Source organism: Sprattus sprattus (genome assembly GCF_963457725.1).
Source record: "Sprattus sprattus genome assembly, chromosome: 21".
NCBI lineage: Eukaryota > Metazoa > Chordata > Actinopteri > Clupeiformes > Clupeidae > Sprattus > Sprattus sprattus.
In genome coordinates, this window is record NC_137919.1 from 15,775,623 (window position 1) to 15,798,671 (window position 23,049).

A 23,049-nucleotide genomic window follows, 5' to 3' on the forward strand; every position below is an offset into this window, starting at 1 on the left:
AATAAGATGGCACATTGATAGGGCCAATAGTTTTCTGCGTCAAAAAAAAGCAAATTCCGTGTCACGTTTTTGGTAATTCCGTGATTCCGCGTCAAAAAAATAAAAACAGCCGTATAATGCCTTTCTGCACGTTAACTGTATGAAAAACTCTGTTGATAGTGATGTTGCCTAGCAACGCTGTCTGCGTGCGTGCAGCACCCACAGTTAAGATACTGTCGAGTTCAGTTTGTCGCTAAGTAGTTGACCATACTGTGCCTTATACATTTCCAATGCTTAAATCATCATTGTTCGACCTGTATGTGAGGCATTATGTGCATACATAATGAAAGTAAGGGTTTTCATGAAGTTGCTTCTGTAATAGATCGTGTATTAAATACCAAATTTTGGGCTACCTGCTCGTGCTATTAGTAGTGATTAGCATGATGCTAAGCGGAGATTTAGCTATGTTCTGTTCTTATGTTGATACGCTGTAATAAAGATGGGTTCAATCCTGTTAAGATTTCGACTGGATGAGATATGAATGACATCCATGTTGCCTAGTGTAATGTCCACTATTATATGTATCTAGTAATATTAGTTGTGTAATTGTTATTGTGTAGCAATAAGTCATGGCAATGTAATTCAGTGCAGTGCTAATTAGTCCCCATAAATTAGACTGCTTGGTAACTCAGTGAATAATACGTGCCCTTCTTAGATTGTTGTTTGCCAGCCATCAACACAACAGAAGACTTAACATTTTTAGTTTTTAATGCGATTGGGAAGATGAGCAAATGAACGTGACTACCCTTGAAAAGGGGGGCGTGGCCGGAGCAGAGTTCAGCGCAGACGTGACATATTCTGACCACTTTTGTTCTTTAATTAATGTTTGTTCATTGTTGCGATCGTTGTTGTGTTTATTTGAAAGACATTCAGTCTTACAGGGTAAAATACAGGGGGTTTTGGGCGATTTTGATGCACAAAATTATGTTTCCGTTTGAAAAGTTGCAATTCCGTTTTCAGTGGTCCATTCCGTTTCAGATGGTCCATTCCGCGTATTCCGTCCGTTTTCCGTTTTCGCGGAAAACTATTGTCCCTACATTGACATTAATCTATATCCATTGCACATCATCATTTCCATTCGGTTGTGATGTGTTTGTCAATAATATCCTTAAACAGTGTAGCATTAGACGGCCTACAGTTGCTCTTCGACTTAAAATGCTGAAAAACTACAATTATTTTTGCTTTGGCCTTTGGCAGCTCATATTTTTCAGTACAGTATGTGGCCTGCGAGAGAACTTTGTCAATCCCTGTGTAAAACTAAAGATATCCTCACAGTGGATTAATTGGACATTGAATATTGTGGTACATTTTGACTAATATGTTGGTAGATTGTGGATTATGGACACAAGGTTGTGCATTGAAATTGTTTATTACAGCAGAGGAAATCGATGTGGAAGCATATTCCCCACCTATAATAATCGACGTGGAAGCTTACACTCCACCGGTTCAAGAGGGTATGAAGATCCTTATGGTAACCATTTGTTATGTGTGAATTGATTTCTGTCACAATAACGCTTGCATTATTGTATCAGCAGAAGCTCAGTCAGCGGAGGAACTGCTCCTTATGATCGTAAATGCACCACCACCTGACCAAGGTTTGTATATCCTTCTGGTAATCCTTTATTGTGCATGGTCTCTGCCACTGAAACAGGCAGGCTTTCCCAGTGGGTTGGTCTCTGCCACTAATACAATTTCTTGATGTATCAGCAGAAGCTGAAACTGAAGCCGAGAATACGGCAACCAATTATGCAGCAGCAGCAGCAGCATCACCTCAACAAGGTACGAAAAACCTTCTATCCAATATCCATACCTTTTGAAGTTCCGAGATCCCTCTGCAGCAATGTTTAGATTTTTGTGTTAATGCTCAATTTGAATATAAAAATGTCACTACTGGTCTATATTCACTTCACCCACATATTATAATTGTTGATGCCTTCCAGAATATAACCATATGTGTCACTTTTCCATGAAAGTTTTTAGGTAAATGAAATGCTTAACAGACTGCCCTTAAGTGTCTCGGGCCTTTAAGAGTTTTTGCGCAAGAGATGGTCTCTGTCGCTAATACCATAGTAGCAGATATGATACAGACCATGATGCAGTTGAAAACTTTTGACGTCTTTATATTTCTTATTGCAGATTTAACATTTGAAGTTGAAAGTGTGCTAAAAAATATCAGATGGCACCAAAACCAAACTCATTGTGCATGAGTTGGTCTTTGCCACTGAAACAGGCAGGCTTCCCCAGTGAGTTGGTCTCTGCCACTAATACAATTTCTTGATGTATCAGCAGAAGCTGAAACTGAAGCCGAGAATACGGCAACCAATTATGCAGCAGCAGCAGCAGCAGCATCACCTCAACAAGGTACGAAAAACCTTCTATCCAATATCCATACCTTTTGAAGTTCCGAGATCCCTCTGCAGCAATGTTTAGATTTTTGTGTTTATGCTCAATTTGAATATAAAAATGTCACTACTGGTCTATATTCACTTCACCCACATATTATAATTGTTGATGCCTTCCAGAATATAACCATATGTGTCACTTTTCCATGAAAGTTTTTAGGTAAATGAAATGCTTAACAGACTGCCCTTAAGTGTCTCGGGCCTTTAAGAGTTTTTGCGCAAGAGATGGTCTCTGTCGCTAATACCATAGTAGCAGATATGATACAGACCATGATGCAGTTGAAAACTTTTGACGTCTTCATATTTCTTATTGCAGATATAAACTTTGAAGTTGAAAGTGTGCTTAAAATTTCAGATGGCACCAAAGCCAAAAGGTAATTTGTCAGTCATAACCTAAAATATAGGAGACTCTTAAAGGGGAACACGTCCCAGCCTACCTTCCAGTGGAAGCAGTGGTCGAGCACAACAACCTGACAAAAAATTAGCAAAAACAATGCAACCTGAACAGAGTTATAACGGTTTAGCGGGACAGCTAAATAGCGTAGCAGTACTTTTCCTAGTTATTACTTTAGAAGCTTGCCCCTATTGCTATGTTATTTTGCTGCCTGGCTTAAATCACCATAACTCCGTTCAGGTTGCATCATTTCGTTTCATTTTTTTGTCAGCTCGTTATACTGGACTACTGCTTCCACTGGAATGTAGGTTGGAACGTGCCAGCGTTCTCCTTTAATTATAATTTAGAATGATTAAAAGTATTATTTGTGTAAAAGTGTATACAGCCACAGCATTCAATATTTTTTGTCTTTGCTGAATAACTCTTGATGGTTAAAGGGAATTTCTTAGAAGTTGCAGTCTTTGATTTGCTTGCTTACCTCCAGGGTGAAGCAACCTGTAGCCTTGTTGTTTGTTGTTGTCGAGTGCTGTCAGTAGGTATGAGAACAAATAATATGGTGCAACGTACAGTAAACAAGATACCATAACGTCATCCAACGATAACCAATGAGGGCATGAAAGTTTTGTTTTATCATGCCCCCATTTGTTTAGCCTGGCTAATGCCAGACTAAATCACAAGTGAGATTAAGTCTGGGTACCACCTATTCATTTTCCCGTACGGGATGTGAAGTTCAGTTTCTCCGATAGTTTGCGCATTGTCTTGCCATCGATCCTAGCTCTGTGATTGGTTCCCAAATCCATGTGAAAATTTTGGCCATGGTCTCCAGGCTGCCTAGCAATTCTGATTGAGTGTGCAAGGCAGCATGGGTATTCCCATGCTACCATTTCTTAGCATTAGGTACAAATTCTACTTGTATTGTGTAAAATGCAGTTATCATATCTACTGACAACACTCAGCAGCTGCATAGAACAGAGATATGGGTTGTTTTACAACAGATTTTTCCTTGAATTAAATACACACTGATATTTCAGATATGTGGTGAGCGCAGAGGAGCTCAGGAGGAGGTGCTCTCCTCCAGAGAGCTTCTCCACAAATGCCGTTGTGGCTTACATTCGGAAGGACAAGGGCCAGAAAGAGGCCATTTTACAGAATTTGAGGAGGGCAAAAGTGGAGCCATCTCCACGCATTAAGCTGTCTACTAACATAACAAAATTGTGTGAAGGTAACTGTTAGGATAGCTCAAAGTTACCAGGTGAAATATATGATATTGTAATGTGTGTATGATTAAGTTTTCATTAAAGAATTTTAGACTGCATCTAACCACTCATTGTTGGCCTATGGTACGGAGTTGTTTTCCAACCTTCGGATCCCCTGTCCTATACAATCAACAGCAAGAAAATCTGTGCCATTACTATCACTAGGCCTGCTTCATTGAAAATACTGTATACTGTCATGTTAGGTTAGCTACAAGAATTATATCTACAGTGCTTTAATAAACATTCCCTATACCATATTCTTTTGGTAATGATGATAAAGCATCTGGTTTGTATTGAAGCAAATTTTTCATGGATGTTTTTTCAGTTCTCCTAATGAAATTATGCTTTTGTGTAATTGTAGATGAATGTGCAGCTTTGGCGGAAGACTTTAATTTTCTTTCTGCCAAATTCCTGCCAATCAGCAGCATTGGGCAAGCCTGTCTGGAAGAGGACAGAGATGACAGGGGAATGCATGAGGCCATTGCAAAGGCAGAAAATTGCAGGTACCATAGGATCTGATTCTTGAGCTAATATGCTATAATATGTCATTAAAAAGTTCAAAGACCAGAAAGTTTACATTTTCATTGCACTCACATTGGGGCAGAAAGAATTCACTGTTTTTCCACCCCCATGTCTTATCACTTACCCATACGTACTTTAGTTTGCCCCAGCCCCACTTCAACACACACAGTTATTGCCCTGCCCATCTCCACCTCTCAACTGTTCTAGTTCCATTCCTCACTTTTGGCCCCATTCCGTCCTTTACTAGTTTACTCCCCGTCCTGCCCAACTTGTGCACCGTATATTGTTAAGACTGACAGATGTAATATCACTACATGTCTTACACCCAGCATCTCACTTTCATCTAATAAATTATATTTGTATTCCTTACATACCTTATGTAACATTTTAATTTACATTTGCAGGAAGACCCTGGGAGAGCTCATGACCGCCATGGAGGCCAATTGGGGTCAGTATGACCTAGTCACCCATGGGCTAGGTCCAAAAATATTAAAGGGCACTTTTGCCCTAATAGATCAGTGCATCACAACGAAAATTGAAATGATCAATAAACAACAAAACAAATAAACGAAATAATAAACAGCAACCTTTGTCTCTGTACAATTCAATTTAATCTTCCATCAAGAAAAGTCCTTTTAGGTATAAAATAAAAAATGTTATATGTTCAGTAATCAATCCTTTTGGTGGAGCCTGTTGTGTCACCTTGTTTGAAGGATTTGAAGAGCTCCAGTGTCATAAGTCTTACAACATGTCTTGCATTAGGGGTTTCTGAGCAGGGCCAAAGACTTGTGACTCCTGTGTCTCATCTTGTGAGCCTGTGGGTAGCTCAGATGGCTTTCAAGCCTGAAGAACATTGGCAACATGGATACAGATGCACTGTTCACTGTGACTATTTGCTATGCATGTGCATAAAAATGGCATTTTTTTGACAGACAACACTAACGCTTCCATCAGTATGGAAAATGGTTACATTATCATAATTTATTTTGGACATGTTTTCATTTGCAAACAGTGCAGTCAGTCAGGTCAGATCAGCATGAATAACAGAATTAAAGGAGCCATATGTAAGATTGTGGCCAAAAACTGGTACTGCAATAACAAACAAAAGCAAACAGAACATAGTATTCACCACTCTTCCTCCCAGACAACGTTTTGCAAGCTAGGTTACCCAAATCAGAGGTGGAGGGTGTCGCAACAGGCCAAAATATGCGAATAGTAAACACATAATGACAACGTTAGCACAAGTTGAGGGCTGCAAATTCAATTTTGTAATGCTGATATTTAGGCTGGATTACTGTTGTCAGTGATAAAAGTATTTTAAATTATCATGATTCCTTAATGTCTTCCAGTATGTCAAGGCCATTTTATGTTTAATTTACATTAATTTCTTACATACAGCTCCTTGAAGTTCTTGTGTTTCTTTTCTTTTTGAAGTTCTCCACAACTGCTCTCTGTTGTCTAGCTTTCTTTATTTTTTTACGGTAACTATGCAAAGGGGTAATTTTCCTTTTTATGGACACAGCAGAGAATTTTCCAAAAGCCAGCTTGTGTGCTTTTTGGATTGTATTATACAGTTCCGGGGTTTGTTGAAATGTTTCAGACTTGCTCCACTCTAGTAGGTCTGATAACATGGACTGTATGGTAGGATTGCCACGGGAGGCTTCTTGTGCATTCTCTTTGGGATTTGTGAGAATGTCTTGAGGTTCAAGGGTACGTACGACGTGTATGCAAATACATCTTTCTCCAAAGCTATTAGCAATGCATGTGCAAAAACTCTGAGTTTGCCTATTCACAATACTCATAGTCCCATCACTATTGAAAATGGTTATTTCATCTTCTGTTTGCTGATATAGATTCAGGTTGATCATTTCTTGTGCTTTATCATTTCGCATTTTTTCAATGTCGATACCTCTCCTGCCTACCTCAAGCTTCAACAAGAGAAGATGTTTGCATATGTTTCCCATCTGGAAATGGGTGCACTCACATGTGAATTTTAACAAGTTTACTGTGTACACTGTGTTGGCTGTTGTCTGTGATGGCACAGTGCACTGTCCATCCTTTACTTCCAAATCTGTGCCCATGCCATTTTCAAAAAGCACTGCAGCAGCCTGGTGAGCAGCAGAGGAGGGTGATGTCAGTCGTCCTGCTTCAGTGAGGTCATCCATATAGCTGAAGTTATGAAAAAACAGGACACAAATTTTAAAGTAAACTAGCAGCCTTTGCCTCAGATAAGACAATGGGGAGCAAAAGGATACAAGTGTGAGTGTGCCCAAGCCGGCTGTTATACAGGTTAAAATCATTCCCAGGAAACGTATTGTTAGCTTAGCAACATACACATTCCTTATTAGAGAGACAACTAACCTGTAATACTTTTCCACGTCGCCACAAAGCAAGAGGAGAAGTTGGTCGACTCTTCTGTTTGCCTGGCCTCGCAGAAACTGGTACTTCAGAGTAAGGAAGAACCTTTAAAACAGAAATGCATTTAAATATGAAAAGTTTTACATTTATAAATCTGACACCCACCATATCATCTGGCCAGTAGAACACAATGGGCCTCATTCTCGACCTTTTTCTGTAATTCTTCAGAAATGTTTCTTACACGACTTCGCAAAAACAACGTAAGAGAAACGCTTCCGCTGCATTCCCGCACGCTTGAAAATGTGTTCATAAGCAGCCGAAGTCTTCTCAGCTGGGTTCCTTCCGATTAGCTTCAGATTGATGCGCGTTCTCGTGAAAGTGGATTTGCATACATACACGCCCTGCCAGCTCCTTATTAGGAGACACAATTTTAGAAACGTGTGCTGTCGCAATCTCCCGAATCCACCTCGTAACAGGTGTTCATTAATAAGGTGGAGATATTGTATAACGTTGAACGTCCGAAGTCCGTAAAACACATTTAAGTAGTCACTTTTTTTTTTTTTTTTTTTTATCGAAAAATAGGCACCATAGGTGTGAAGACCGGTCCCAAGTACTATAAACTGTAGTCCGTCCTGTCGTTCGAAATGGCCACCATAGGGGTGAAGACTGGCCACCAGTAGTAGTATAAAGTGCAATAAATTCATTCTTTAGTTCTTAGAGATTGACCTTAGTGTTTATTTATTTATTCACTTACATTTGCAGTGTTCATGTCATTCACAATCAGTCTCTTAGCAGACGCGGCCTTTGTCCAAAGTGACTTACAAGGGAGAGAACAGTCAAGCTACGAGCCATATAGACCTAGTGTAACAATAAACACTACCTCGTATAATTATGACTATAAATGTGAAACGTAATTGTTAATGATACAAATATTCTCGTATTTATTATTATCATAATTATTTTAATCCGAGGATGTCTGTAGAGTTGACGTGAACGCAATCTCCAACGGGTTCTCACAAATTCGCCCGTTAACCCTTTTACTGTAATACAGAGTTTTTTTAAATGTCATTCCTCAACGCGATTCCTCAAATAACCACAAGATGGCCCGTGGAATCCCATTTGAGAAGATTCCGGTAGAGTTACGACTGCTATTTCGAGTTCTGAAAGTTGTCTGAAGTTCAGAAGAAAGCACAGAAGAAAAAAATAACGAGAATGCAAATGTTTTCATAAATGTTTCCGAAGTGGAGTTCCTTCTGAAATCCTTCGGAAAGTCTTCCCAACTGCTGTCGAGAATGAGGCCCAATGTTGGTATTAGCCATAAAAACACTTACAAAATGCTATCATGATGCTTTCCCCCATAATGTTTAATAGGCCTATCAGACCAATGCCACAACCAAAACTGGCCAATTTGTGTTATATTAAAATGATTCATGTGTGACTATGATATCCATTTTGGGTCTAAAAACATCTTTTTAGACATAGAAAATGAAGTCAGTCAGAGTGAAATGCAACACCACAATCAAAGATCATCCTCAAACATCTCCTCAAGCATCATCAAACAACATACCCTTTCAACTGACTCAACATTCAGTGTGTAGTAAGCTAGTGTTCAGTAATGAACGTATTATTTAGCAGGCCCATGCCATTTTGAACAGCCAGAGCCAGACACTGTATTCACATGCATAATTTTAATAACATGATGGCTAGGCTGCAAACTACGGAGCCCCTAAAGGGACATGAAAAAAAAAAAAACGTTCTCGTGCCCACCAGAAACTATCTCGTGCGCACCAGAAACTTTCTCGTGCGCACCAGAAACTATCTCGTGCGCACCAGAAACTATCTCGTGCGCACCAGAAACTTTCTCGTGCGCACCAGAAACTTTCTCGTGCGCACCAGAAACTATCTCGTGCGCACCAGAAACTATCTCGTGCGCACCAGAAACTTTCTCGTGCGCACCAGAAACTTTAGGGACGGCATGGCCCTCAATTGGACCAAACACTGTCTATGCCAAATAAAAACAATAGAATAAGAAAGCCATAATATCCCATACCAGCCAAAGCTTAACCAGAATTGACCCAGAATTACCCATAATTTAACCACATAGGCCATATAGGCCTACCCAGAATAGCCAAGCCAAAACACGGCTTTTATTCATTTAAATTCATCCTCACTGCTGTCCTAGTTTCCTAGGCATGGTGTAATGTGACGGTGGAAAAAGGAGTGGATTGGGGAAAATCGGTTTATTATTCTATTCCTTTCTGATAGCACGGGTCTCTCGTCGAGGAGGCTCAGCTGCGCAGCACTTATATGCAGCCAGTCAGATGAGGTAGCCTGCCTCCTTGGTTGAAGTAGCCTAATTAGGCTAGGCTATAGGGCTGAACACAGAAAACACAGAAACAAGACAAACCGTAATTACTACATTTGCTAATAATTGTAGAATGATTAATTAGGCATAGGATACTTACTCTAATTAGTGTTTTATGTCCGTAGGCAGATCTGGGTCGATTCTAGACGATTCTCTGCCCGTCCTGCCTAGTTCTACTCTCTGTTTTAGCCTACTGGTATGAGTAGCTAAAGTTTCTGGTGCGCACGAGATAGTTTCTGGTGCGCACGAGAAAGTTTCTGGTGCGCACGAGAAAGTTTTTTTTTTTTTCATGTCCCTTTAGGGGCTCCGTAGCAAACTGTGTTGCACCTTGATGTAATAAAGGAAATCCTTTGACTCCCAATATGATAAGAAAAATATTTTGGAATTTCATTGGCGAATGTAAGTAAATACAAAGATCATTGAATACTAACCAATGTAAGAGCAACATAATATGTTACAATGGGAGCAAATGTGAATGGTTCCAGTCTGCATAAGTGGGTACGTCACAATAAAAACTTTCCAACTATTGTTTGTATTAGAGTATGAGGGCCAAATTATGGTCTGCGTTTAACCCTTGCGATTATACAAACACAGAACTTAATTGACAGTTGTGCCTCTCCCTCCGCTTCTACCCTCTCTGATAAATACCTTTCAGCCTTGTTGTTCGTCTCACTGCTACAGTGATAGAAATTTCTTCCAAAGTTGACCCACAGCTCTGCATAAGTAAACCAATTTGTCTTCAGATAGGTTGTTACATGAGGACTACCTAAAAAGGTGTCGATTTCAATGCATTTCTTGGCTGAGACATTGGCAAACTCTTCCTTCTGAGAGGAAAAAAAAATCATTATTTGCATAACTTGCAGGATAACTTGCACAGGGGTGATGAATGTAAAAAATTATAATCTTTAATTCATAATTAATAATTACATAAAAAGTATAGTACCGTCAGGCATGCTTTGAATAGTGCCATTGCAAGAATGACAACATTTCTTTGTTCAGGTGTCAGGTGACCTCCATCTTTCTTCACAAGCCACCGGTTGACAGCCTATAACAGCATAAATTGATTTAAACACACATTAGGTATATGTTGTGTCAGTCAGTCAAAAGGCAATTATAGTTTTCATTGCATGGCCACAAGAGAGTTTATGTCATTGTGCTGCAATGTAACTCTAACATCCCAAATTTTCTTCAGGATTCAGGATTTTAAATATAATGTATACAAAGAACACAAAATACTTCTGCATGTAAGGAAGAGGGGGGGGGGGGGGGGGGGGGGGGGGGTTAGCTTTCCTGACTATAATACTTACAAATTGGACATTCCTGACCAGCTCTCCATAGGGGTCAGCCCACTAACTATCCTATCCTTGCTGCCTGTTAGCAATAACTTGGTCCTCCAGACCTTAGCACACTTCAAGTCTTCTACCAGGCTATTTATTGCCAGCTGAAATATGTCCTTCCCATACAGAGTTACACTGCTGCAGAGATGCAGCCCATCCTGACCACCTAAGCTTTTATTACCACCATTGCCATTGCAAAAGTGATTGGCGAGATCATAGACCCTTTCATAGTGCCTTACTTCTAACTTCTGCCAATCTGTTACAAACTTTCCTGTGCCTATAGACAATCTGATGTCTTTAAAGTATTCTTTCATATTCGCAATGTCGTCTGCCACTCTAAAGTAGTCACAAGCACTCCAGACTATGTGGCACAGAGCCAAAGACATTGGTTAGATCCAAAAAGACTACACGGGACTCCCTACCTTCTTGTTCTACTACCTGAATTTGGCGGCTAACTACACTGGTGTGTTAAATGCATCCTGTAAAACCTGGGATTTCTGCCCTCTGCTATGTATTAGCCCATTCTTTTCCAAATACTCTTTTTCTTTTGGACCAACAACACCCCTCCCCCCTGCACCAAGCTACTGGAATGCTCTGCTACTGCCAGACGCCCTTAAACAATTTCTACAAAAACCTAAGAAAGCCTAGGGCATTCTGACACCCACACATTCTTTTTCTTCAATTATGACCTTTCTCCACTGTTTTCTTAACTTCCTCCTTCTTTTCACCAATTCCCAGATGTATAGGCTACTGTAAATATTTGTCATACAGTGCCAAAGATCCTTACATAGTACTCTACCTGCACATGTTACCTTTCCTGTTATTCATTTCCAAAGTCAATTGCACAAAATCGTAGATTTACATTTCAGAAATAGTGACATTATACAATCATTGACTTACCTGAAGCACATGAAACCAACAGAGGAGAGGCTTTGCATTTGGGAAAACACCTTTGATGGCATTTAGCACTCTCAAATCACGGTCCATCATCACTGCCCTGTAACATTAAAAAAGAAGTTGCACCACCCAAAAGGATATTATTATGGGTATGTAGTTACATTCACATTTATGCATTTAAAAGACAACTTACATTTCTCAACCATCATTTAACTTAGGGTTACGGTAAGCGCCTGCCTCGAGGGCACAACAATGGAGACTAAGCATGCTACCCAGGTTTATCAACCATTACATCAACACCACCAATACAGTACTATAAACACTGTATCAAGACTAGAGAGTTAAGTACCTAGTGAGATCCATAATTAAAAACTGGTGCTCAGTGCACTGATAAGTTCAGATTCAAACATACAAACATTTGTCTGACCTTGGATAGAAGCTCGGGTTGGTCAATTGAAGCTTCTGTAGGCAGAGGCTTACAGTCGCAGTCGTTTCTCTGCTTAGGATGAAATAGGCAAATGGCACCCCTCTTCCTGCTTTGTTGATCAATAACAGTGCATAAAATGCATATCCATAGGCTGTTATGCCTTTGTATGAGGCATCCATGAAAATCATTGGATGGGGGTTGTCATCCAAAATTTTCTTTTGGAAAGATGTTTGAATAACTAAAATGAATGGTTGGTCGTTTTGAAGTGGCTGATAAAAACAGATGTTCTCTTTGAGCTCCGTGGAAACTAAATGGTCCACATTCACAGAATCACTGTTTCCCACACCTCTGAGATTTTTCTTAACAAGCCGAATGTCATAAGGGGTCAAGTAAAACCGGCGATCTTTTTTGTCCACATGTCCGTTTTGTTGAGCCCAATCATGGCTTTTTATTAAGATCTCAGAAATGGAACAACCCTGTTCAAGCCATATTTTGACATGGGAATGCAGCTCTGGGTGGATGCGGTTTTTCTCTTTACATGTGTCCTCGTCATGACCAGTGTGCTGTAGCATCTTATGGATTATGGCACCTGATACTCCAGCGTCCATGATGAATCTAAATGAGATGTACGCCTTGCAAGAATTGGCACGGGTTTTTGTGGCTTCCCCGTTGCTTTTCCCTGCAGATTGGTTCCCCCGGTCACAGCCGTAGTGATAGTAGTTCTCCCGGGGGCAGACTGGGGGACGGAAGTAGCAATGTTCCCTCTCCTCCACATCATTGATATAGTCTATCATGAACTCCTTGACATCTCCCCGAATGACCACGACATCTTGGTGGATTCTAGGGTCGTGTGGCTTCTTCAGCCGTTTTTTTACACCATTTATCCAGTGTGTCTCCATATTCTGGGGGAAAAAAATGACTTATTTATCCAGCGTGTCTCCATATTCTGGGAAAAAAACATGACTTCTGCCTCAGGACCAGATGAGACTAAATAGCTATGGGAAAAATCCCAACAAAACAACTTCTGCCCTGAGACCAGAGGAGCCAGTTGACTCCCTTGTCTCCAACCACACTGCCCCAAGAGCAGAAACATACGATATCTGCCCTGGGAGCAGGAGGGATTCTCCTGCCCTCAGATAGAATTGTGGGAAATGAAGTCTCTGCCCTGGGACCAGAGGAGCCAGTTGACTCCCTTGTCTCCAACCACACTGCCCCAAGAGCAGAAACATACGATATCTGCCCTGGGAGCAGGAGGGATTCTCCTGCCCTCAGATAGAATTGTGGGAAATGAAGTCTCTGCCCTGGGACCAGAGGAGCCAGTTGACTCCCTTGTCTCCAACCACACTGCCCCAAGAGCAGAAACATACGATATCTGCCCTGGGAGCAGGAGGGATTCTCCTGCCCTCAGATAGAATTGTGGGAAATGAAGTCTCTGCCCTGGGACCAGAGGAGCCAGTTGACTCCCTTGTCTCCAACCACACTGCCCCAAGAGCAGAAACATACGATATCTGCCCTGGGAGCAGGAGGGATTCTCCTGCCCTCAGATAGAATTGTGGGAAATGAAGTCTCTGCCCTGGGACCAGATGAAACAACTATGATTAGCCTGTCTAGCTTACCTAGCTCTTATACATTAGCATGCATGGGCGCATAGCTCAATGTTCATAGCATCAGCTCCTTAATACTAGTAAGGTAATGTTTTTTTCTGAAAATACCTAGTTCAAACTTTCTGTGATAACGTTCTGCGAAAACGCTAAAAACACTGCAACATTTTGATGGAAGCTAGGCTATAACACTAGCTTGCCTAGCTTACCTAGCTCTTATACATTAGCATGCATGGGCGCATAGCTCAATGTTCATAGCATCAGCTCCTTAATACTAGTAAGGTAATGTTTTTTTCTGAAAATACCTAGTTCAAACTTTCTGTGATAACGTTCTGCGAAAACGCTAAAAACACTGCAACATTTTGATGGAAGCTAGGCTATAACACTAGCTTGCCTTTGAAACTGTAGGCTTGCTTAGCTGAGTGCAGGCAAACAAATCACACATAGCTTTACATACCCTGATCCATTTTTAAGAAAATTGCTTACCTTTCTCTTTTTTCTTCTGATGAACAGTAAAATTGTGGCTTGTTATTCCACAGGTCGCAGAGAAAGTTGTTTTTGATGGTTTTAGCGCACTTTTCAAAAATAGCAGCCCCGCCAGGCTGCAGAGGAAGTTCCTTGTTTTTGGTGGTTTTAGCAAAGATACTGATCAACCGTCTCTGGTTTTAGCGCACTTTTCAAAAATGGTAGCCCCGCCCCTCTCTTGCGATTGGATGTAAAATTGAACCAATCATAACCGTTTCTGCCCTCAGGTCAATTTTGAGTAAGTAAAATTCCCACCTGCATGTCAAACGCGAACAGTAGATATGTATCTTATAGTCTCATTTTACGTTAAAATATGTGCATTGTGAACAAAGAACTGTAATTGTATGCTAGCAATACTGAGATGAGTTAGCTCGCTTGCTAACATTAGCTTGTTGTAAGCAAATATAAGTGTTCTTTGTAAACATTCAGCTACGATTGGGGCCTCCCACACTTCTTTATCCACTCACGGCATTTCTCATATTGAGTTTTGGGTTTTGGGAAAGCAAAAATTCAACCCCACCCTCCAAACTCTTTGGGTATCGGCTGTCGGTTTTGCACAACCCATAGGCACAGTGCTTCGGAATCTTCACTTTGCCAAATGTTTGTCAGGTCCTCCGCGCTTAGTTACCCGTTGCTAAACTACGATTGGCCTGGGGCAGTTTTTGGGCGTGGCTTAGCGAAGGGTCAATTCTGACCAATGAAGTAGCGGAATGTAAATGCTCCGTTGACAAATGAGCACTCGATATGTCAACACGCGACGGGCTCTATGACGCAGCCTAGCAGATACCATAGCCAAGCTGAGAATATCCCCACAGTAGCATTTTGAATTGTCATTAACATATCATGAAGGATAAACTGACTGTCATAACACCATTATGACAGCGCAATTCTGAAGAAATTCTAACACCTTATGTGCTATTAGAAACTTTGTCAAGACTTGTAACATTATGACCAAGTAAAACAAACACTCCCACTCAGGAACTAAACAATATAGCAGTTTAATACAGCATGCTGAACATCTATAAGATATTGATACCCAACCTAAACAGTAGGCAACAGTGTCAAAAAAATAAAATAAAAAAATTCTAGAAGAAACATGTCTGTCATGATTGACTGTCTGTCAAAGGTGATCACTTGTGTGCCTTCTTTATCTCGTGCACTAGTCGACCCAAAATGCCACCAGGATGACGAATCCCCAGCCAGTAATACCACTCAATCATCTTCAGGTGTATCTTCAGTGATTTTATTGATCGATTACCTCTCAGACGCCATATTTGTTGTTTGTATGACTGCCATGCCCGCTCTATATGCTGGGTATGGGCTCCATTTTGTGGGTTCACAAAATTCTGCTTATGGCAAACACTAAATTGTTTGAACCCATACCGGGCAAGGCAGTCCTTGTAAGCGCGCCACTCATCAGAAACAATGTTGGCATTTTGCCTGACATGCCTCAGGATTTGGCGCAAGAGGGTTCTCCTGCAGCGGTTCCTCACTAGTTTCAGGATTGGTGTCCTAGATTCCCCGTCCACTTCCAACATCCCAAAAACCCAGTTGTGAGAACGCCTCCAAGTGTTGCCGCAACGGCCACGATGGTACTACAGACAAAAATAGAAACAGATACAATTACATATGACATAATTTTCTTTTTTTGTTTTCACTATGAGGTTATTTACAGTACACCACATTGGAGGAAGGGTTTAAGAGTAGCATTTCCGTATATAGTCCCTTCATTGCAATAGACCATAATAATTTCCACAGGAAAAAGTATGCATTTCAGTTAATTTCATTTAGGATGTTAAAGAAAATATTGCACCAAAATGGAAAAGGAAAGTGGAATGTGGTGGGTTGTACACTGTACCTTTCGTTTGTGAGCAAATTTACTCTCATCAATCACAACAAATTGATGGCGACCTCCAATCCTCATCCCTCTCTTCCTCAGGCGTGTGAGGGCAGCCAAGCAAACCTGAAGATAGAAGTCAAAAATTAATATACTACAACGTAACTGTAATCTACAAATCTTTTCCAAGTATGTTAACTTGAAGTACAGTACACTGTAAAAAAACAACCTAATTTTACAGTTAATAACTCTACATTTTTACAGTGGTTTTCTGTTTTTTGAAATTGTATACAAAACTACATATAATAATGGAGGTTAACTATAAATTAAAAACACAACTCCTATTTTAAGGATAATGCCAATAATGACAAATTACATGGATTTCAATTTTTTTTACAGAAAATAACTGTATTATTTATACATACATTTTCCATTTTCTGAAATACATGCAAATGTAAATAAAATTACACTGATAATCTGTAATTTAATATGTAGCTCATTATATTATGGTTTATGTACATACTAACAATTTAGCATGATTCTATGTACATTTACAGTGAATTCTTCACTAATTCAGCATAAACATTTTTGCAAACCCATTTTCATTTAACCTGTTAGAACCTTGATGTTTTTTCCTAAATGACCTAAAAATTCCATGCCCAAATGTAAAGGCTTACTTTTGAGTTTTAGGCACAGTATGGTGGAAAATTTCAATTTGATGTTACAGAGTACCCGTCAAGCTATGAGTACCATATATGATATCTGAAATTTTAGAAAGATGTCGATAACCTTCCCAAAATGTAGGCGCTCCCTATTTTTTTTCATTTACATCTAGATTACTGTGGATGTAAGTAGGAAAATGAATAGAAATGCCCAGTTTTGTCATATAATTGTGTGCCCCCAAGGGTATGCCATCACTTGAACAAATTTGGAACTGATATCTCATCCCAATCAAAAGTTAGAATATAAATAATCGGTGAGCCCTCCATACACTTCCGTGACTTTTGCTGCTTTTTGATTATACCAGACTCTATTTCAATCTTCTCGTCATCCAACCGTTGAAGCTCTTCCAATACTACTGTTACCCCATAAAAACAATCTTTTTGGGGGCTGGCTCTCTGTTTTATTTTTAGAAGCCATGATGATGTAGAATAAATGTGTTTTGTTGTGCACCTGCATTACGTTATAGAACTGTCAAAACTTGCGTGGCTAAACGGCAAAACAAATGCACGTGAATTACTGATTACATCCCACCTTCTCTGTTGTGCACTCGGATATCTTTGCATCTCATTGGTCTACAGTCATGATTGACACATGTGTGGACCAGTCAAGGAAAGTATTAGTTTATGTTTTTCACGCACAGACTTAGCAGAGTTTACCATAGCAACCATGGACATATGATAGCAACAAAATAGTCTTGGGTGCGCGCATTGTGTCAGACTGACAGGTCAGTCAACCTATGATATTAGTTACAGGTTCCCGTATCTTGCTGGCTGATTGGGTTATCCTGATAAGATAAGACTCTGTAAAAGGTCGGGATAGCCTTCACGCTTAGAGCAAGATGTTACTCATAAGAGGACTCAGGAGGTTGAAGATGTTAGAAAGATGGGTATTTTTATTAACCCAAATAAGGCACAAAGGCAGTTAAAACACTGACAATACTAAATCAATATAAAAAATACAGTTTTCACTAAGGACAAATGCATGAAGCCACCAACAAATAAGCAATTCACATAAGACCACATGTATAAAAAGGACCATTAACTGGTCAGTGAGAGTCCTTATTAAACACGATCACTCTCACTACGAAACAAAACAAAAGCAAATAAAAGGACCAAGGTAACTAGCCCATCGTGAGAGCTCCAAGGACTTACGTCCTATTAAACTGGCAACTTTCCTGAACATAGAACAAAGGTAAGTTTAAGTAGCCTTGACAAGCACCTTGAATTGGCTCATACCAATCATTGATTTCAGGTGTGTCAATCAGCAAGGCACCAACACCTGTGGCTCACAGCAGCCATACCTAAACAATCAAACTCCCAATCAACTAGGAAACACAGACTACACATGGTAGCAATTAGGCTTGGTGCCGGCATAGCCGACACATAATAAAGCAGCCAAATCTCATTAAACATAAACTCCATATATCGCGCCATCTTCACAACACAAACTTAGACACTAAACACCGGTTGACAAACGGTATGAAATATGACAATATGATTATTGTTAAACTAAATAAACAGAAAATTTCAGAGACAAGACATTGAATGTGTGCTGATTTTAACTGAACAAAGACATGAACATCAAACATGTAACACACACACTAACCAAAACACCTTCACCCAGTCCACAAAAGCAGCAGCCTACAGGCTGCAGTGGTGGGTCACACAGGTGCCCCGTCACAGACTCACTTTGTTCATTCGGTTAAAATCAAGCCACCCCTGAACTAAACACCACTATACATATTTGGGACCCATTCTAACGGCATCAGCAAGCCTGGTCTAGTCACACAAGAGCATTGTCCAAATTCCCTAATGCTGAATGGGCACTAAATCCAACAGACCCACTCCAAAATCTTGTGGAAAGACTTCCTATAAGAGAGGCAACTGTTATAGAGTAGTTTTGGAATGAGATGTGCGTGAAACTCATATATGTGTGATGATCAGGTGTCCCAATACTTTTGACCTGACCTAACCTTGGATCTGGCTGGCCCAGAGCAATGCAGAACAATAAAGACGAGACAAGGGGGAAATTACTTTGCAATGGACTGACTCACTCCATGTAGTTTAATATGAGTCTGAAGTCAAATGTTTTAACTTTTGTGGGTAGAGGCTATTGTGATGTTCCTGCTGAGCTCCGCTCCGGCCACGCCCCCTTCAATCACACAAGCACATACACCTGTTTCACTCTCACTCATGCTCTCAGCTGCATGTCATCAGTATCATTCACCATCCCAGCTGCACTGCATTCAGGTCCCAAATCACATGATCACACACACCTGATTCACTCCTATATATAACCTGCACTCCCCTCACTCCGTGTTTGGTCTCGTCGCTACAAGGGTGAAACCTTTGCCCAAGTCTTCTAAATCTGTGGCCCACTCTACGTCCCTGGGATTCCGCCTTCCGGCCACCGGCAACTACAACCCCATTGTCAGCTGGCTTCCAGCCCAGCAAGCTCTCTGTCCGTGGGCGTCCAGCCCCGCAAGCTCCCTGTCTGCTGGCTTCCGAGTCAGCCATTTCGGTGCCGGCAGACTTTTAGGACTGCATTATCCAGAGTGCCGTGCATACGGCACCGGGAGTAATGTGACTGTCTTGTCCGGCCTGTAGCCATGTACCTCTGTTCTTTGCCCTTGCGCACAGTAGCCAGAGTGAGACTCTGTGCGATCTTTAGTTCATGTTCCTAGATCTTTGTGTTAGAACTCTGTCTGTTAACCCTTTCGTTGATTTGTATACTCTGTTTGTGTCCTGTTCCCCGTCTGTACTCCATCAATAAACTCTGCATCACCTGAAACTCTTCAATCACAAACCCTGCAAGTCAATGTTTGAAATAATTGTCTTCCAAAATAAAACCATCATTTTACAATCTTGAGCATGTGTCAGCACTTTATTGAATGTGTTTGATCATAAAAATGTAGGAGCAATCTGGAAAATTACAGTTTCTCTGCTAAATGTGAATTGCCGTCACTTAATTGAAGGTGTTTCATTGTAATAAATGAGGGAAAATCTGTAAAATACCAGTGTTTCTCTGCAAAACTGTTAGGGCTGCCACTTTATTGAAGGTGTTTAATCTTAATTAAAGAAGCCTGACTTAATGAATGGTGTTTGCTCGTTATAAATTAGGAAGAATCTGTAAAATAACAGTATTTTTTGCTGAACTTGTAGTACTGTCACTTTATTGAAAGTGTTCGATATTAATAATAAAAAAATCTGTAAAATAACAGTTTTTCTCTGCTGAACTGTTAGGGCTGCCACTTTATTGAAGATTTTTAATCTTAATTAAAGAAGCCTGACTTAATGAATGGTGTTTGTTCGTAATAAATTAGGAAGAATCTGTAAAATAACAGCATTTTTTGCTAAACTTGTAGTACTGTCACCTTATTGAAAGTGTTCGATATTAATAATAGATACAAAAATCTGTAAAATAACAGTTTTTCTCTGCTGAACTGTTAGGGCTGCCACTTTATTGAAGGTTTTTAATCTTAAATATCGAGGAAAACATTGTAAAATAACAGTGTTTCTCTGCTATACTTTTAGTACCCTAACTTAATAAAAGGTGTTTGCTCATAATAAATTAGGAAGAATCTGTACAATAACAGTTTTTCTCTGCTAAACTGTTAGGGATGTAACTGTATTAATGGTGTTTGATTGTATTAATTGAGGAAAAATCTATAAAAAAAACAGTTTTTCTCTGCAAATCCTTAAATGGAAATATCTGTAAATATAGGGTTTTTGCACTTTATTTGAATTAGGATGTTTTACTTTAATTTTGCGGTTTTTGTTTGGCAGCCGTAGCTGCCAGTAATTTACTGTTTTTTTACAGATTTTTTTTTTACAGTGTACCTATGAATGGAGTTATAGGTGTAGTATATGTAATTCTTTTTTAAACAGATCAGCTGAATAAGTCAAATACAATGTTATTACTATGCCTTGTTGTGGTCTGTGACTTGTTTGAATATTGCATCATCCACCAACCTCTCTGAGTTTTTGGGTCATTCTGGACAATGTCCTTGAGCTTGCTGCTATACCATCATCGATCATGTCCAGTTGTTTCAACCGCAAACCTTGTGAAAACCTTAAGAAAAGTAAGTTATATTAAAGACCTGTGTTTTAATACGGTGAACTAAGTCTTGCGAGTATTATTAAATGTAATAGTATAGTATTTTCAATGGGCATATACAGTACACATAGGGCTGAAACAGGGAGTGCATCCCAAAATTTCAATCTTGACAAAATTGTCAAATTCATATTCAGCATGGTTTGAAATTTCAAAATGAAGTTGATTTTGTTGGAAATGAAGGTGCACTACGAACTCCTCTGCCCCGTAGCCTAATTGCATAAGCAGATATTTCAGTTTTTAATTATACTACAGACTATTCCTTTCTGGAAGAACAAAGCATTGAGATATAAACCAACTAGAAAATTCAGAGAGAAAATCATTCCGGACCGGGTCCGTGTACCATTCGTTCTTTTGAATTTCAATTAGTTCACAATATCGTCAAAGTCCACGTAAGCCGTTAAGATACGTCGTTATCAGGAAACTAGGCCCACAGTACTTGCGAGGATGCGTCGAGCAAAATAACATTCACAAAGTTTAAGTGCGTTTTATTATTCCTCGGGTAACATCTGACACACTAAACCGTTAGACAGGGTGGCTATCTCGTGTATGTTAATGTAATTTAAGCTAATCAATACACTTTGAAAATGGATTGGGTGTGTATGTTCGTGAGACCATCAGTCCATTGCTAATTTGTCAGAACGTCTTGGGTTGATTGATGCTACATTTAGAAGCTGCGCTATTCATACTTCAAGTCATGATAACGCGATGATGACTGCGATACCACCGGTTCTTCCCAGTCCGTCATATCTAACCACCATACAGAAGGTAGTTAGCTAGCTAGATCGCCTAAGTGACAAAACATGAAGAACCCATGCATGGAGCATTTAACCATCTGTTTCAAAGCACTTGCGAGAATGAGTCGTGCTAAATGTCATTCGTAAACTTTAGATGCGCAACCTAATGTATTATTTCCCCTCCGGTGCCCACAGGCTAACCAAACAACATATAGTGTAAGCTAGGTAGTTATCTCACGTAAGATACGGCAACCTAAGCTAATCAGTTCATGGAACTCTGTGTGTGTACTTGTCTGGTGATAACGTGACCAGAGAGTGCTAGCTTCAGTTAACCAATCACATGCATCCAAAAACTTCAAAATATGCAGGTAGTATAGCTGCTAACTTCCGGGGCATAGGAAGGGGAGAGAATAAAATATCAAAATTGAAATAGTCACAAGCTGTTTTCTGATTGATGTATATTTGAAATAAACTTTAAATTAAATATTGGAAGTAGACGTCGAAATCTTTTTTTTTTGTTTTTTTGTCTGACACTAAAACAGAACTGTTAAACTGTTTTCTCATTTTACCGTTTTTCGTTCTTAATTGAAATTCAAAAGAACAAATGGTAGCCTAGCCTACACAGAGCCCCTTCAATGGATGACTGTCTCCATCAGGCTAATGACCAAGGATTCTGCCTCAGCACATTCCTTTGCATGTCAATGACTAAAGATCATTTAACAACACATAGAATGAGATAACAAATAGGCCTACAGAGTCAGAGCACACATAATAACTTTATGCCTACCTGTGCATGAATTCGAGCCATTTTGCCAAAGGGACGTGGGATTTAAAGAATATTGTCCCATTGCGTACTGACAGTGGGTGGCTTTTATGATGATTACAGACCCTAAAGAAGGAAAAAAATATCATCAGTTATACCTTGACTAGTCAGTAATGATGATGGTAATTTAATAGCGCCCATCTTACCTTCGATAACCATCGCTGCATCTATGTTTCTTCAAATGCATGTTGCGATTGCATCTTGTGCAGGTTATATTCCTTTTCAACAGTCCCCATTTACACGTCCATTTCACAGTTTTTCTTCTGTTCTCTGTAGTGTCCGGGCGTCGACTGTTTCTTAAAAGTCCTCGAAGTAATCTTGTCATTGTAATAAATCCACATACAGCACAGAAAGTCCTCGTAATGCTCTCTCAATACAGAATATAATTTGGCGGCAATCTTGGATTTACCGTAATTACACCAATACTGAAGCAAAAATAATCAATTGTTGAAGAGAATGTGAAAAAAGTGGCACGATAAGAAGCCATATATCATTTGAATGATTTCCTATTTTGCTATTTTTTTCTATTTGTATTTGGATGCATAGTATGTTTTAATTTTGTAAATAAACAATGCCTGCTGGCGTCTGCTGTATGCACTGCACGGCAGGTTTTGGTCTATTACGTGCATTACGGTAACTTGCACTCAAGCCACGAGAGAGGACCTGTTGAAGAGGAGACACGAGGAAACGGAC